This window comes from Cavia porcellus, unplaced genomic scaffold (genome assembly GCF_034190915.1).
Source record: "Cavia porcellus strain 051 isolate PalLab524CR breed Dunkin Hartley unplaced genomic scaffold, mCavPor4.1 scaffold_12, whole genome shotgun sequence".
NCBI classification, from domain to species: domain Eukaryota; kingdom Metazoa; phylum Chordata; class Mammalia; order Rodentia; family Caviidae; genus Cavia; species Cavia porcellus.
This window is the reverse complement of record NW_026947495.1, coordinates 48,386,233-48,405,397: the sequence shown is the minus strand read 5'-3', so window position 1 is coordinate 48,405,397 and position 19,165 is coordinate 48,386,233. Positions and strand designations below refer to the sequence as shown.

General features: G+C 31.7%; 2 protein-coding genes across 25 annotated transcripts in view; one reads left to right on the top strand and one right to left on the bottom strand.

Moving 5' to 3' along the window:
• The window catches only part of Baz2b (bromodomain adjacent to zinc finger domain 2B), a 277,553-nt gene that overhangs the window by 101,173 nt on the left and 157,215 nt on the right, over positions 1-19,165 (top strand). The window contains exons 1-2 of one of the 24 annotated variants that reach the window (XM_063259615.1): positions 12,170-13,035; positions 13,586-13,707. The exons of 21 other annotated variants lie outside the window; for them this stretch is intronic. The gene's annotated coding sequence lies outside the window, so the exon portion shown is untranslated. Of the gene's footprint in view, positions 1-3,046; positions 7,622-12,169; positions 13,036-13,585; positions 13,708-19,165 lie in introns of those variants that run through there. 2 more of the 24 variants (XM_063259614.1, XM_013142403.3) reach the window with 2 other exon arrangements.
• Positions 1-19,165, bottom strand: part of LOC134478239 (histone-lysine N-methyltransferase 2B-like) — a 173,760-nt gene that overhangs the window by 130,965 nt on the left and 23,630 nt on the right. The window lies entirely within an intron of this gene.

The window sequence follows — 19,165 nt, the reverse complement described above, 5'->3', positions numbered from 1 at the left end:
ACCAGCTGGTTCTCTTCAGATGTCTTGGCAGCTGCTAGGTGTCTCTTCTACTTCAAAAAGCAGCTTTTTATTTATCCTCTACTGTATTTGCACTTTTTTTGGTACTAGGAATTGAACTCAGGACCGTGCGATTGTCAGACACGTGCTGTGCCACTGAGCTATATCCTCTGACTGTATTGCACTTCTTCACAAGAGTTGAGGAAAAGACTCTTCTATTTGATACAGTTTAAAATCCTTGTTAACAATGTATAAATACTTAAGTTTTATCTATTTATTATTTTGAAATTTCTTCCAAATCTAATATATTGCTGCTTCTTTTTTATTCCTATTACCACAAATTTCAAATCATCTAATAAAACTTTATTAACCAAGTGGTGGGCATTAGACTTTGGGTATAACAGATTGTTTATCCTTGATTCTTTGTTTTACTATGATTTTTTAGGATAAAAGTTTTTAGGAATCAGAAATTATTGGAATTGGTATATAGATTGTTAGGTATTTTAAATAATATTTAATATTAAGACTTAAATTATAATGTTCATAAGATTCTTATTCAGTAAGTCTGGGCTGGAGTCTGACATTTTGTATTGCTAACAGGTAATTTAAGAGTAATTTAAGTGTTGCTGGTATGTGGACCCCACTTTGAGAAGCGAGAAGACCTTCTTGAGCCTATCATATTTTAGGGTAATATCCTTTGCCCCAATGAAGCAGATGTTTGGCATTGCCATAGATGTTTCTTTTAAACTGACTTATTCCTTATAGAAGTTTTTTTTTTTTAAAGAAAAAACAAACATTAAGCAAACAGATCTAAAAAACAACAAAAGCAAAATGACAACAACAAAAAAAAAACCAACAATAGCTCTGTAGGTTTTCAGAACAAGATGATAGGAATTTAACTATAGTTGTTTTATTGCATATTGTTATCTTCAAAATAGCTGCTCAGGTTACCTGATATAGGAATAAAACAAGACAGTAAAACGGAACAAAACATTGGATTTCAAAAATAAGACAGAAGGAAATCCCCACAGTTGTCTCAATGCACATTGCCATCCTCCAAATAGATGCCCAGACCACCAGCCCCAGGACTGCAGAGTCAGTCAAACAGTACAAATATAAAGCTACTCCTTGAGTCCTCTGAATCAGCCAGTTGCTTACCAGAGGCAAGGGGAGGATGTTCACCTGGTTTCCCAGCCCACACATGGACTGACTCATGGGAAGGTATGGTTTGACTTTTTGCTGGGTCTCTTCCCAATCCCCATGGCTGAGCCTGGATCACGGGAGGGCATGGTTTGTCTTCTTCCCTATAGAAGTTTGATTAATGTTTTGCCATTTTAACACAAGTTTATAGTGTTTAGGATAATACATTGCTTATAGATTAATTATTGTCGGGGACAATCAATACCATTCTTAAAATCATCTTTCAGGACATTCATTATTTTATTTTGCTGTGCTAGAGATCAAATCCAGAAACTCATATACTAGAGCAAAGGACTCCACATTCAGCCCCAAAATTTTTATTACTCATAATGGATAAGAGACCATCAGTGAAAAAAACCTCAGACAGTTTAATATGGGATGTCTAATTGTTTGGTTTACTTTTTTAACAAGAAAAATTCATTTTTCCTTTTATTTTTGCAGCATGTTTTCAGTTAGACTTTAATGATAAAAATAGGAAGCAATGTTATATTCAAATTTGGCTATTTTACTTGGTGTATGTACTGCTTTTTATAATTTTGTCTTATACCTATTATAATAATGTTAGTGGTAAGTATATACCATAAAGATTAGATTGTTAATTTTATCTGTAGCATGAGTAAATTGAAAGCATAATTTGTGGGCTGGGGATTTAGCTCAGTGGCTCAAGCACCTACCTGGTAAGCATGAGGTCATGAATTTGAGCCCTGGTACCAAAAAAACCCACACACAAAAAAACATAATTTATGTAAATGGACAGCCAATAAGACAGATAGCAATGTGGTTAAATAATTTGTACACAAAGGGATATAAATTGATCCTGGGGGATATTAATACTTATCTGTAAGATAAATAATATTAAAAATGTTCATAGTCTTTTGTGCTTATAAAGAAAATTATAAAAATCACATATCTTTAAGAAAGTTGTCAGAATTACTTATTTTTGATAAATGGAAACTTATAATCAGCATTTGAAGACCAACACAGTAAAACATTTTGGGGAAAACATTTTGGGGAAAACAGAAAACATTGTGATTTTCTGTAAAAACATTGGAAACATTTTCCTGTTAATAGTCATAATATTGGCTCTATGTAACTTCATTTAACAATGTCTAATGGAAAATGCTAAGGAATTATATCATTATAAAAGTGACTTTAAAATGTATTTATTATTATCTTCATGTTCCTTATTAAATAAGCATCCACCATACAGTTAAAGTTTTCATATGGAATTTATGTTAAATGTTGAAAAAGGTTCTTTGGATATGACCCAGCAATTGTCTATAGAAATATACCTCCTTTTTCTTCTGTTAGCATCCATTGATTTTTTTTTAAAGGTACATTAATAGTGCTGATAGAAGCAGAACAATTGGAATTTACATTAAAAATAAATGTGATGAATAAAAAGCAGTACTCTGTAATATTTGAGGCTTCATTTTGCTTTACCAATAAGTTCTTAAAACCAATGGATAAAAATACTGAAAGGGTCAAGAAAAAAATGAAAGAAAAAACAAATGATGCAAAAAAAAAAAACATGACACTGGGGTCTTAGTTTAATACATATGTATTTTAGTTTGATGGTTGATTTCATTAGCAAATCTCATTGTTATGCAATGTCTGTTCTTCTGCAGCAGAATGAATATTGTATTCTCACAGACTCTGTGTATCTATTATGTTGCAGTTACTGAAAATATATACATTTATAGCTGTCTTTGATGTGCTTTTATCATTTTTTTCTAAGGAAAAGAAAGAAAATTGAGTTATATTCTTTCCTTTTATTGTCAAATTTGTTGAAATGCCTTTTTAATTTGTATTATGAATAGGTTTTCTTTTTTTTTTTTTTTTTTTTTTTTTGTCTTTTTCATTTTTATCAGTACTGGGGATCAAACTCACGACCAAGGCAGGTGCTTATGCCGCTGGGCTAAACACCCAGCCCCATGAATAGGTTTTCTATTTTGTTTTCTGAAGTAAACAATTACAAGGCTATTATTGTTACTGTTTTATTTATTTTCTAACTTTTTGAATGAATATAATAAGAGTACTTAGCATTTTGGGTGGCCAAGGGGAGACCCATCCAACTATAATGAAACAGGAAAATAATAAGTTCAAAGCCAGACTGGGCAATTTATACAGTTCTAACATTTGAGTTAGGAAATGTTAGCGACAGAGATAGGAAATTCAGAGATAACCAATTTCAGTGGTTACACATTGAAAGAGTTCATTTAATGGTTATATCATAGTATGTGTCATTCTTGTACAGCGAGTTACAATATGGATCAAACTATATTGGATACAGCTATGATTTAATTTTAGTTACTTCAGTTCTGATAATAGTTTACAAAATTGGGTTTTTGGTGGTGTTCTTTTGGCAAGCTCGAAAACAGAATAATAACAAGGTTTGGTTAAATATAAGTTGATTTTATACCATCCATATATTATTATGGGTAATTGGAAAATTGTATACATCATGATGGATAATAATTGAAAAAATGGCCTCTAGCTCACATAACACAGTCTTGATAAATAATCTGATATGTTGAACAAATGAGCTATTATACATATATACAGAAGTTTATTTCAGTACTGAGGTTTGAATCCAGGGACTCGTACACGCAAGTGTTCTACCAGTGAGGTTCACCTCCGTCTCTTTTCTTCTTATGGTCCAAGACTATAAATTGCCCAGCCTGGCCTTGAACTTATTATTTTCCTGCTTCAGCCTCCCAAACATCTGGGATTACAGGCTTATAGCACCATGGCCAGCCAGCAATTTATTAATGCTTTATATTAAGTTAATGTGTATTTAGAATGTTTGCTACATGTTGAGCATTTTATTATTCACAAGTAATAATATAGAAAATGAATCCCCAGATCTCATAATGAAGACCCTAAAATAATTAGAGAATGCTACAACATAAATTATATATAGAGAGATTTTATGATACCAAATAGGCTCTGAAAGGTAACATCTTGGAAGTAACTGAAAATGAGATGCAGGAGTCAATGAGAAAGGACATAAAAATAATCTGGAAGATAAGAGTACTTAGCATTTTTGGAGGCAGAGTGGAGACCCATCCAACTATAATGAAGATTTAACTTACATTTTAAAATTTTAGTGCTCAATCCAGATACATGTCAGTTGACATGCTACCATGGTGGACTTTGTTTTTTCTTATGTGATATAATGGTATATAGAAAATCTCTTAACTTTACTCTTTCCCCTTCAACAGTAACACAAACAAAAAAATGGTCTAAGATACGTGAATGAGAATGTCAATTGGTACAAAATGAAGGTGAAGACAAAGTCAGATTTCTCTACCCTAGTTACATATGCCAAACTGAGAAGGAATAAAATTCATCATATATTGGTTTCCCAGGCAGTTGGTAAATTGTGCAAGATCGTAACTCACCAATGAAAGAGGAACTCTTTTTAGTAAAAGAGAAGCCCATTTAAGTATCTGAGCTTGTGTATTAGTATCTTCTCTTTGCCTGCTCTGGAACCATTTATTCTCTGTGTGCCTTTTGTGTATACTTATATAGAAGACCCTAAATTTAGAAAATGGAATCAAAATTTGGGATGTGAAAATGGATGTGGATTAAGCAGAAGATCCTGGGAATTGTTAGTGTATGATTAAAACACCCAGATACAAAAAAAAAATTGCAGAATTTCTGGCTTAGTCTCCAGGAAGTCTTTCGTTACAATATGACTATAGCTTGCACTGTGGAAATGTTAAAAGAAATTGTCACATGAAATTTTTATGCTGATTTTAGTAACAATGAAGAGAAAACTATCATATTGTCTGTCCAGTTTTGCATTATTGAGAAGTATAAAAGAAATTTCTTTTCTGAGTTCTACTAAAGGCTTTGGAACTTTTTGTAAAATAACATCATATGAAGAAAGAGAATTTTGTAATTTGATCTTGTACCCACTTTCCTTTGACTACTAGGTAGCTCAAAGATGAACCACCCACATTGTAATTTATGCAGGATCTTACAACAGGTTTTTCTGTTTCAACTTTGTTTCATTTTTTCCCCTTGCTGATCTCTTAATTTTATTCTTACTAATTTCCTACTTTTTCTATACCCCCTTTTTATTCATATTAATTTATATTTTTAAAAATTCTGTTCTACTAGTCCTAATTGCATAAGCCATTTTGAACTATGTTGGGATAATGTGAAATATAAAAAAATATGTATTGAAACTAAAAGCTAACAAATAAAAGTAGAAACTTTTTCTTCCTCTTGTCCCTTCCCCTGCCAGCTTGCTTCATGTTGCACATATTTTTAAGTATTGGTGGAGTAATATCTCTGATTTCATAAACTTGCCAAGAAGCAGAGGAATCCTTCCTGAAGATGTTTGCTTAGCTAGAATCACTAGTTACAGTCTGTTGTGTTGAATGTGTTCTATAGAAGATTGCCTGACTGAGATAAGTATGGCAGAAATATACCCTAGAGGAGCAAAAGTTGCCTTTTCCTCATTTAGCAGCTCAAAAAGTGAGTCTAACTCATAGTGTATAATATATATTACCCTTCCCTTTTGACTGAACTATAAATTCTTGATATGAAAACTTGACTGTCAATAAAAGCCACCTGTAATGAAATACCAGATTTATATTTTCTATCTCTTTACATTTCTCTTTATCCATTCTATAAATGAACCAGCATGGAAAACAAAGATACTTGTGGATCTTTGTAGTAATTCAGATAATGACATAGTCACGGCTACCTATGTGTAGAAATTACATTTGAAATTTTCCAATAAGGGGTATGTTTTATATCCTAGGTAACTGAATATTGAAATTATTTAGTTTAACTAGGAAATTTATCTGGAACTTTTCACTCCTTAATCATTCTTTTCTGAAAATCCACTGTATTTCATGTGTATTGTAGTAAAGGTGTGATTAATAATATTAGGGGACTTATGTTAATGTGATTCAATATTGAATACATGCTACTTTGAAATACCATTAGGTGTTTGTAGTGAAATTCTGTATCCTTGGCATAGTCTTACCTGCTTGGGTTTTCTTTTTTGCTGTTATTGATTTTATTGTCATTCTGTTTTACTGCGTTCAGAACATTAGAACTTTATTCTGCGAACTGAGCAAGCGTAATTTAAGCAATATGGTTTTAATATTTTGATATGATTACACCATAGTAAAATGTCTTTAAAAGCTCTTTGCATTAAATTTAAATTATACTATGTTCCTAATAGGACATAAATGCATGATCTTTGAAATAAACATAGAACTTTTAAGATAAACAAGTTTTATAGATCTACAAAAATCTAGATATTTTATAGTAGTGACTATCATTTTGATGGAGTTAGGTTTTTTGTTTTATTTGCTTAATTACTGTAAATTAACTCTGATTCCCCTATATTAGCAATTTCAGAAAGCAAAACAGGAGCAACTTGGGGGAAGGGAAACTAAGGCTGAGGAGACTTAATTTTCAAGTTAACAATTTTTTAAATGCTCACAGTTAAGTATATATTTTAAATTATATTTTCTTTTAGAAATACAACCTTGAAATATTGTAGGGTATAACTTCAACTTATGTAAAATGATTCATAGGATTGTTTTCAAAGATTAAATTCTCCATAAAATTCTGAAGTAGTTATTTTGCAGTTATGCCTTAACAATTTTAATCTTAGTCTTTTATTAAGACTCAGACCTTTTTTTATCTACTTTCTTGAAGCAATTGAAATTTAGACTTTTCTTTACCAGAATTTTGAACAAATATCTTTACTTTTTAAAAAAATGTTAGCATTGTCTTGTTTGTACAGTTTATTTTCTGAAAGTAATCTTTGAAGCCTGCTTAAACTGTATCAGTTTTCAAGCCTTCCTTCTTTAAACTGTGAGTTTGTGTTTCTCAGGAATAAAGCCTCCTTTAAAAAAAAGAAAGAATTTCTCCCTTTGTTAATTTTGATGTTAATAAAATTACAGAAAGAATGATTACTTGAGCCCTCTTGAGCCGGCAGCCTTACCTGGCTTAGTTTTGTCACGTGAGCATTCATTTACTGGTGATCTAAGTGCTCCACCTGCCTTTCAGTTTGTTTACCAGGAAATCAAGATGTGTAAACTGCAGGAAGTACTATTTGACCCTCTCCGACAGTATCTCATTACAATAATTGCTAATCTCTGAATAAGACAGCCATGTTTTGTGAGTAACAGAGAGAGAGGGGTTGTGTTAGGTAGATTTTAGGTGTTTAAACAAATAGAGCATTGTAAATGCTAACTTGGATTATGCTTTCATTATAGCTTTTGATAAAAGACATATGGTGACCTTTGGGGTCAGCAAAGCTAGGACACAATAGTGGGTATTCTTTCATGGCTTTTAACTGAAAAATATCACGGCTTGTTGTTTTGGAGTGCTGTCACTGCTCTGAATCGAAAGGATAATGGCTACTTCCTGATTAAACCCACTCTCCACAGTAAGCTGCTAATGTTATACTGTATGCTTTTCTCTTCTGTAAATGTAAGAGTATTTGGTGTTTTCTTTACTTTTTAATTATTGTTTTTTCATTGATAAATGTCTTATAAATATATCCTGAAGTTGAAGTTTACAATTAAAGAAGAAACTACTGTTTTAAGTTTGGAGGATTTTTTTTATATGCAAAAGTATTTCTGGTTGGTATCTGAAATGCAACCATCTCATACACTTGCTGGAGATTTTGTTTAAAGGATTTATCTTTATCTAAAGATATTGAAATGATAAATTATATTAAGCTGCCAATTTTTTGGTCTCAGCACAATTTTAAAAATAACTTTAGTAAATCAGACTTATTTTTCAGAGTCAAATAGATGAACTCTAATTTAAAAAATTTTATAATTCTGTGCATATGTTAATAATTATTTTAATTATTAAATTATTGTTCCTAGATGAGTTAAAAGATTCTTGTGATATAAATGTTAAGTATTCAGAATATGAAAAGGAAATAATGACCTTCTTAGTTTTAATCCTAAAGCTGACAGTCATGCCTTGGGACAATCATTTAAACTGCTTACGTCTCTGTTTTCTTGTCTACTATCCATATGAGTGTTTAGGTAAAATGTATATGTTTGTGTTTTCTTTATGGCAGAAGAAACTATAAGGAAAATGAACTTCATGAGTGTTTTATAAAATGGAGAACTGACTCTGCACATAGAAAACACTGGCAGTCATAGTAGATAGAAATGATAGAAAAATTTTATAGCTTTAAAATAAAGTGTTACATTGGCCCTTTAATTTGAACAGAACTCTGTTTGCCCAACCTTTAATATTATGTTACCTAAGGAATATACATATTGTTGTATACATGACTAAAATGAGAATTAGAAAGCTTGGGGTAATTCAGTAAAAAGTCACAAATATAATTAAAATTATTTAACTTTTTCTCAGAAGTCTTATTTCTGAAAATAAGATTGTTCAGAAGTAAATGTAAATGTATATAGTATAGGCCAGGTAATATAAGTGTTCTATATAGCACATGTTTAATTGTGGTTATATGAGAAAATGTTTTAAAAATATCCTGAAGATGGATTTTAGAATTTAATATCTAAAAATACTTTAAAGTATTCTCAATAATGTAATAGAATGCTTCTTATTGAGAGAATTAAGGTACTTTCTTTTGCAAAATGCTTACCAAGATTATTTTAGGTAACTAGTAATTTTTAATATAAATTCGTGGTATATCCTAAAGAGATTATAAATATGTGTACTGAATTAAGTGGTCAAATTAAAACTTTTATAGTGTTTCTATTTTAATTTGTAGTAAGTAATGAATGTCATTTATTAAATGCTATGTGCAAATCTCTGGACTAAGACTATATTTAGTATTCATGATAATCACATCAGTACAAGTATCATTGTTACTTCCATATTGTTGATAATGAAATAGTTGTGAAGAATTGAAATAATCCTTTTTTTTTTAATTTTTTTTTTTCTCTTTTTAGTTTTTATCGGTACCAGGGATCGAACTCATGACCACACACTTACAAGGCAGGCGCTTATGCCGCTGAGCTAAATCCCCAGCCCCGAATTGAAATAATCTAATCAAAGATTTCTAGCAGTTAAATGACAGTAAGAGACTAAAAACACTAAAAGAATCTAGAATCCAGAGTCAGCCTTCAGTCTTACATATTTAAGCATTGTAATTATTTTGAAGATAGTAAAGTTTTACACCTTTGATTCAAGTGGCTTTGTTTTTCATTAATATATTAAATATTAGAGAATGCTTCCTGAGTATCAGGCACAGTAAGGAAGTACAGGGAATAACACACTAAAAAGTAAAACCAAATTTCTTTTCTCCAAAAATTGTACACTGGGATTCTGAAGCAGGATGATCATCAGTTTGAGCCCAGGTTGAGCAATTTAGTGACTTAATGAGACCTTGTTTCAAAATAGAAATATTTAAAAAGGGCTTGGTATGTAGTTAAATGCAAAGGCTTCGTATTCAGTTTCCAGAACCAAAAGGGAAAATCCTGCAATGTAAGAAGAGGCAGAAAATTAAAAGACTATTATATTATGATGTGGTAGCTGATACAGTATGTGTAAGTGTACAGTGCTAAAGGCAGAATAAAGGAGAGCTATTTTGTATATTTTTTTATTTACATATTTAATTTGTAAATTTTGTGTGTTCTAGAGACATGGCAAATATCAGTAAATAAAACTTTCAAAGGTCGCTACTTTGTGGAATGTGCATTAGATTAGAGGTAGAGATAAACATTGATAATAAGTATTCAGTATGTTAGAAGGTGATACATGTTATGAAAAAAGGGACAAGAAATGGGACAAAAAGTAAACAGTGGAGCTGGGTATGGTGGCACATGCCTGTAATCCTAGCATCTGAGAAACTGAGGCAAGAGAATCACAAATTGGAGGCCAGCCTGGATTACGTAGTGAGATCAAGGCAAACCTGAATTACATAGCAAGATTCTGTCTCAAAAAAGCAACAACAACCAAATAAATAAATCAATAAAAGTTTATGGTGATAAAGTGTCAGGGACTGAAGAAGGACTCACACAGAAGATAATATTGAACAAAGACCAAAGAAGTTAGCTTTGTGGATACCTTTTTGGAAGCACCCTTCAGGCAGAGAACATGGGTTAAGAGCATGACTGATAATGTCCTAGAAAATGAGTGCTGGCCACTGAAACTGGAGTGAGAGTGGAGAAGGTACTTTTGCAGGTAATGGATGAGAGGGTCATATAGGGCCACTTTATGGACTTGCAGGAGCACTTGAAAGACTTACAAGATTCTTCCATTAGCTGTGTTGATAATGGATTATATGGAGGCATGGGCAAATTAGAAAGCTCTTACAGTAATTTAAGTGAGAGAAGGTAGTGGTTTGGTGGAAGTTAAGTTCTAGTGTTTTTCAGATAAAACTAAAAAGATCTCTTAATAGAGTGGATGTAAGATAGATTAAAAAAAAGAATAGATTAAGGTTTTTGTTTGAGCAACTAAAATGAGGATGTTGCCACCAAGTATGAGGTAGAGAAGGATTGCAGGTGGAACTGGTTTAGGATAGGGGTGGAGAATCAGGACTTTATTTCCAGATGTGAAGTGTCTAGTAGATATGTAAGTAGAGATGTAAGAAGGCTTTACAAAAGAGAGGATGATCCAAAATGAGAATGAAGAATGAATTGGACCTAGCTAAAAAGATAGTTTATATTTTGAAGAAAACAAGACATTATAATAGCCAGTGGTGATTTAATATTATCTTACTCTGAAGTCTTACCATGCTTTTGTTCTTCTGTTTCCATTAATTCTATCATATTGTATCTTACTGGATTTTATTATGTGTAATAGTATAAATAAATTTTCTATGGAAAATGAGACAATATAGGAGCCATTGTTCGTTCTGTTGCTTGGTTCTGAATGCCCTGTAATACTTTCATCCTCTTGAATGGTTTTATACTATTTTGTTATGTTTGATACTATCGCATATGAAGTTATGCTCAACTATTTCAAAGAAACAGACATTATGCTAGTTACTGTTAATTATGGGTTGTCTGGTGAAATACTGTGTTGCTTACATTGTTCTGTTCTGATCTGCTTTGTTATGTCCTCTTTTGTCTTGATCTCTTTAAAAATTACAGCTGCTATCAGCATCCTCATTCCTTTTTCTGATAGGCTGTGACTGGTAGTCACAATTCAAACTGCTTATAATCATGTGTAAATTATAAAACCTCAGATATTAAATATGTAAGGACTTTCTAGTTAATGAGTTCTAATTTGTGTATTATCAACTCAGAGACCTTTTTTTTTCTTCCCTTTTTTGACTTTTGTGGGCAGATGAGCTTGCTAAATAGTCATGTTTCTGACTAAGAAAGTAATAATCCCTAGATGTCAGGGGATATTTTTGTTGAAAAAATGAGCTTAAGTACTACTTCAGGAGGGGATATAAGTATAGCTGTTCTTGAAGCAGGTTTTCTGTGGAGGTAACAGTGCTATTTGTGAAAAACTTCAAAAGTTTGCCTGTAGGTAAAAATGTAGTTATTTCTTTATGTGAGTTAATAATGATTACATTCATGACATGTTTTGAACATATACGTAAGAACAGCTCATTCAAACTGCAGTTAAGAAATATTTTTATAAAGCTATATTTTACATATAAAAACTTCCAGTTAAAACAAAGAACATAAAACCTTGCTGCAGATTAAAGGAGTGTGCATCTAAAAGCTCATTTGAAAGCATGCGTTATAAGAATGGGAATAAACTTCTTAGCCTTTATATTTCTGTTCGTGTAAGACTTTAATTGTATTTTGATACATTTGTCAATTTTACACTTTTTTCAAAAGAACAAAATATTTTATTCATCCTTCATATTCCTTTTCCTAAAATGTTTTATTACCATACCCTAAAGACTTCTCTCAAATATATATATATATATATATATATATATATATATATATATATTTTTTTTTTTTTTTGTCTTTTTTGTTGGTACCAGGGCTCGAACTCACGACTGCCTGCTTGCAAGGCAGGTGCTTATTCCGCTGAGCTAAATCCCCAGCCCCTCTCAAATATATTTTAAAGTCATTGTAATCTTTAGTAAATTATTTAAGTAAACAAACATTGTGGAATGTGTATATAGAACAAGCTACTCCTTAAAGTTGCATTTTAAGAAACAAACTTTCTGGCTATAGGTAACCCAATTTTGCTGTAACATTTTATCCATAATGGTCATACATGGTTACTGTATTTGGATTTCTCATTCTCTACAAACTCGGTTATTAAAGAATTGGTGTGGATGGTTTCACAATTCATTTAATTGTATTTCCTTCTATTTTTAAAATATTTATTTTTTGTTGACCCTTTGTATTATATATATCTGAGAAAAAAACTACAGAAGTTTCAGTTGCCATGTTTGTGATAATTCTTTAAGAATATAAATTCTAGAATGCAGTATGACTTAGGAGAAAAACATTTATCTCTTGTCATAGGAAAGCAAGGGACTGCTTCTATGTAAGGGAACACTAAACCAAAAGGCAGGGCATATGCACTGGCTTGGTAGATCATAGGGGTCCAGGAAATGGGGAGCAATATTGGAATATGAAATTTTTACAAATTTCTCTAAGAGAGATCACAAATCCAAACAATAATGAATTGTACTTGTGGCAATAGTATAAAACTAGACAATACTAAGATATAAAGGGTCATTTTGATGACAGTGTTGTTTAGGATATCAATAATTTCTGAAAAAAGATTAATTAGAACTTTTCTTTATATTTCTCATCAAGGAGTATACATGAGACTATTTGATGTCCAGGGAGATTGAAATAAGAAGCAGCTTTGAAAAAATGGACACAAATAACTCATAGAATCTTTTTTGGGGGGAAGGGGAGAATACCACAAACACCTAAGGTAAATTGCCTACATGGATTTGAGTTTATTGAGTTTTTCTGTATCTGATTGGGAACTGAGAATATGGTTACCAAGGTTAGACTTAGAGAAATTTTAGGGAATAAACTTTTACTTGGTTAAAAGCAAAACTTCAGTAATCTACTGAGCAAAGAATTACAATGGACTAAATATTTTAATAACCAACTGAATAGAAATTAAATAATTGAATGAAATAGTTTTTGTTTTGGAAGTGCTTGATCTGGCAACAAGTAAGGAGTTACTATGATCAAAATAGATAAGAAAATACCAACCCCAGCTTTCATTTCAAGGAATTTGATAAACTCTGGTGATTTGAGTGTGTATATATGTGTGTGTGTGTGTGTGTGTGTGTGTGTGTGTGTGTGTGATGGCCAACTTGAGAAATTAAATATGGAGTGTATTTTAGAACATTTGAACTTTCAGTTACAAACAACATAGTCCTCCTTTTTAAATCTTCCTTATTAAAACTTTAATATTGTACCTTATTGCAACAGCTCTTACCTAATCAGTAAATATTTGAAAACATTACTAGGTGAAGCCACTATGCTGGATTTTTTTTCTTTTTTCTAAGAGAAGATATTGCCATGTAGTCCAGGTTGGCCTTGAACTTAAGACGATCCTCCTGCCTCAGCCTCCTAAGTGCTAGGATTATAGGTATGTAATCCTTTTTAAACTGATACACAGAAAAAATTGTACATATGATATGTGTGGGTATGTAAACCAGATAAATGTATCTATCTACTCGAACATGTAGCATTTCTTGTGGTAAAAACTTTCAAGGTCCTTTTTTTCTATGTTTTTGAGCTGTTCAATACTGTGAACAGTATTGTGATGGAATAGCATACCAGAACTTTTTGCTTCTAAGTGTAACTTAATATTATTGAGCAATGGGTTCCCATTCCTCCCATCTGTCCACTCTCCTCAGCCTCTTGTAATCATAACTCTACTCTCAACTTCTATGAAATCACTGTTTTTAGATTTTGCATATAGCTAAGATGGCGCTGTACTCATCTTTCTGTACGTGATTTATTTTACATAATGCAGTGGTCTCTGTTTCCATCTATATTGTTGCAAATGATATTTCATTCTTTTTTACAGCTGAAAAATATTTCATTGTATTTATGTACCACATTTTCTTTACTCATTCCTTACTTGATGGACAATTAGATTTTTTTTTTCAGTTTCTTATCTATTTCTAGTGAAGCCTTTGCTTCACTAGACTCAATTAGGGTTTTAATTAGTCAGATTTTCTCTTAAGTTTATGACTCGCTCTTTGTAGTGGACTTATTTTATCTAACAATATTATCTAAGTCATTTTCATAATGTTATTCCTTGCCCATTAAGATTTAAAATGAATTGATTGTGATTACAGTGTGTAATAAATATGTAACTTTGTAAATTAAGCTTTATCTAGAAAGGCACATTTTGAAAGGTAATTGCTTTCTGCACTTTTGTTTAAAATATAGTTTATGTGTATATGTGCAGATTGAACCAGACAACCAAATTGATTCTACAGAAATTTTGATAGAGGAAAGTTCTGGACTTAAGCTTTTATGTTTTTGTGTATAATATTTTATATGTATATGAAAATTATCTTAACAGTGTAAGCTCTGTAAAGCTTGTCTTTATGTCACTTCACTATATGTCTTAAGACAAGGGTGTTCAATATGAGTATGAAATTCATAAACTACATGTAACATTGAGGATATTTTACTGTTTTTAGTACAATAAGATTAGGTAACCAACATAGTCTTAACTTTCTGCCTTAATTTGGTAACTATGGTGTAAAAGTGGAAAACCAGTTTAGTGGCCCAGAGGAATCACTTGAATGGCTAGTTAAAATTTAAGGTTTCAGCAGTTTATTAAAACTAGAAGAGGCTTGAATGGCAACATCTGTTATCAGGATTTGTGTGATGTATTTGGCAATCAGGCTTATTGAGTGATAGTATAAAAATGTACTAATCAAGATTATTACTTTAGCTTATTCTACCTATAGTTTACTTAGTAAGGGTTAAAACAAAGTATAGACATTTATCTTGCTTTGAAGTCCTACCATACTTTTGTTCTTCTGTTTCCATTGGTTCTACCATGTAGTATCTTATTGGATTTTATCATGTGTGGTAGTATAAACAAATTTTTATGGACAATGGGATAATATAGTACCCATTGTTCATTTTCTGTTATTTGGTTCTGAATGTCCTGTAATACTTTCATTCTCTTTAATGGTTTTATACTATTTTGTTATGTTTGATACTATTGTGTATGAAGTTATGCTCAACTATTTCAAGGAAAGAGACATTAAGGTAGCTACTGTTACATTGAGTTGTCTTGTGATGAAATACTGTGTTGCTTAAATTGTTCTGATCTGCTTTGTTATGTCTTCTTTTATCTTAATCTCTTTAAAATAAAAAAAATGAAAAAAACAAAGTATAGACATTTGGTTTATTTTGTTGTGGAAATTTGACTAGTTGAGTAATTGTGGAAACTTTTTGAAGAGATTTTCTGATTAGCTTTCTTAAGTTAATGACTTTTTGGAATTGGAATAGTTTCCAAATTTTCGGTCTTTGTTGATGTCTATTCATTTATTTCACACTTTCGTCCAACAAATAATCATTGAATATATAATATATATATATATATATATATATATATATATATATATATATGTGTGCCAGGATTGTTTTAGGCCTCTGAAGATGAAGTAAATGATAGAAGAAGTAGTTGATAGTCCACTGAGGGGAGACAGACAATAATTAATAAAAATAAGTAAAAATATAAAGTATTTTAGTAATAAGTTCTAAGGAGAACTACTGATAGTGATACAGTGATAATATTTAATGATATGACCAAGAAAAAACTAGTAGAGGAAGTGACCTGATAGTATATTTGAAAATTGTGGACTAAACTTGTAGAGGAAGGATTTCAGAAGTATTGTTGATACACAGTATTTTATGAAGTATAGTCACATGGATAGCAGAAAACTTAGGTTCAGAGATGTTAAATAAATTGCCCAGTGTCAGATGCTGCTCATTAGTACCATATCTGGAAATGAAATCCAGGCTTTCTTATTCTCAGTGCTCTTTTCATTCTAGTTATATTGCTTTTTCATTTGGGGATAGGAAGATGATATGGGATTGTTTATTATGTCTGTTGTTATTATACATTTACTTACATTGTATATAATTAACTAAAAGAAATTCATTCTTTTCATGGATAACATAACCAGTGATAAATTTGTTGTTTCATAGAACAAAATTACAGAAGTCCAAAATGAGTTATACTGGGTGAACTGATATTAATGGCAGAGTAAAGATTGCTTCAACATATATATGAAGTAATCTTTTTTACTATTATGATAGTGGGATTTGGTTAAAAGATGAAAGACTTGGAAGTACAGAATTAAGACTAAACTATCCTTAAGAAGTATATGAGTAGGCTCAACAAAGCAGTGAGAAACACTGAAGTTAGGTTAGAGCTCAGATGGTGAACCTTTCAGAACTTTTAATGACATAAATAGTCTGCCACGGTTTGCATTCCATAGGTTTGCCACCCCTGACTCAGAGTGTCAAAAGAGTTATAAGGGAAGCCAACATCATAAAAACAGTAAATGGAAACATGAGATCAGAAAAATAAGAAATAATGAAAAGTTGATAGGAATGAGAAGAAAATATAATCAAAGAAAAATGCAATAGTCATGACTGGGAAGCACATATCTAATTTTATATCTTACAGATTCCTTAGTGTTTGTTGTTGAATTTGAAGTAATAGACAAAGGACATGGGAAGGCCTAGAGGGCCAATTTTTTTCTCATTAAATTTTATATTATTGGGCCTCCAAATTCTGTGATAGGTTTTTGATCAACTTACTATACTGATTTTAAAAATAATAAGCCTTCCACAGATAATCAAATGGCCCACAAGATAGTCTCTTTCCCTTCTGAAGGTTTTATGATGCATGATTATTATTAATCAGCCTTTTACCATTACACTTACATGGCCATTTGTGATGAAGACTTCTGAGACAGTCCTCCCACTAATTAATATCAGAGTGTGTGCTGTTAGGGGTAATATTCATTTAATCTTTTGAGCTTTTGGTAGAGTTGGTGACCTTGCCAGCTTCTGCAGCCTTCTGGTCCACTGCTTCAATAATACCCACAGCAACTTTCTGTCTTATAACATGGATTGCAAAATGACCCAGGAAATGAGAGCCAACAGAGCTCTCAACACATATGGGTTGTCTGCAGCCGTGTCGGTGATGCCCCCATCACCAGTTTTTAAGAATTTATGGTCATTTTCCAGTATTTTATCAGAGCAGTGATGAAGCTTTTCTTTTAACTGAGCAAAATTACAAGTGCTGTGAGTCATGTGGCCACTACAGGGCTCAGCAAGCCCTCATTTAGGTGATCACCTGAGCAGTGGAGCCAGCTGCTCCCATTAGTGAGTCATCTTTGCTATCTCAGCAACACTACTACATGAACATGAACTTAAAAATTCCTCATCTGTAAAACTGGAGTAAAAAAACACAACTATCTCAAGATTTACTTTAGGATAAAATTAAGATATATGTACTGTTTAAAAAATTGGAATATCCAAATAAATTTTACTATTATGCATTTTCATTGAAGATTTTTATTAAGATTTTTATAGGCTGTAAAGCTCTAAAAAAGAATTCGTCCCTGCTTCTCAAGGATCTCACAATGTGGTAGGAAGCCAGATATCAAAAAGAATATTGCCATGTAGTATAATAAATGTTTTAATTAGAAAATATACAAATGCAACAAGAAAGGATTGCCCAGCACTTACTTGTGAGTCAGACTGGTTTCCCACAAGAGGTGTTACATGAGATGAGGCCTAGATACGGGTAGGATTTTGGCAGGGAATAAAACAAGGATATTTAAAAGAGTGTGAACATCCTGTACCAAACAGATCATATGGATACAGAGGAGACAGTAATATATGGCATTTAGGAATGGCTGAAAGTTTAGTCATCTAATATATGAGAAGAGAGTAGGAGACCTGACCATAGAGGACGCCTATTAAGAGGGTCCTGGAATTTTATCTTATAAATGATATAGCAATAATGAAAGATTATAAATAGGAGTTGGTAGTGTCAGACTTTTATATTAAAAGGAGGGCTGGGGATTTAGCTAAGCAGCATCAGCCCCTGCCTTGCAAGTGTGCAGTCGTGAGTTCAGTTCCTGGAACAACAACAACAACAACAACAGCAATATATATATATATATATATATATATATATATATAATTACTAAATAAAACATATATGTTTTAAAATAAATAATTACTAAATAAAAAAATATATATAAATAATTACTAAATAAATAAAACATAATTACTGTTGGCTGCACAGAGGAAGATTTGAGGAAAGAGAAGCAGACAGAAATCAGATTGTTGCAATATTCTCAGTAGGTGACGGAAGGAATAAAGAAAAGATGTTTAGAGAGCAGAATCAGCAAAAAGGAATGAATGATTTTTGTGGTTTACAATCTCAGGCTTATTTATCTGTATTAATTTCTTCTGTTATTAATCTGGAAAAATCACGTTACCATCGGAATGTTAGTACAGAACAAGTCTGGCAAGTACTTAGTTACGATGTTGGACAAATTTGCTAATCCTCAAGCTGAATTAATAAGGATTTATTGAGTTTAAGAAAAAACACATTATGGAAGTGAAAGATTAAAAAGAAGAATGCCTGAGAGAGTTTTGTAAGTGACTTGACTTCCTGTCTTATTATCTCATTATATAACATATGGAAAATCATACAAGGGACATTCTATATCCACCCTTGTATACAGTCTAGCATCAGGAATTAATAAAGAATTCAAGTCAAATATTTTATCAGAGAGATATCCAAGTACTGATTTTTAAGTTTTAAAATTATTTGTACTTTCTGGAGATGTAACTTAAATATCATACAGTCACACTGTATGATTTGCTCATTTAAAATACACAGTTCAGATTTAAGTGTATTCAGTAGTTTGTGCAATCATCACCACAAATCAAACACAACATTTGATCATTACCGAAGTTGCCCAGTACCCATTAGAAATCATTGTCCTTTCCCCACAACTTACTCAGGGCAACCACTAATCTAC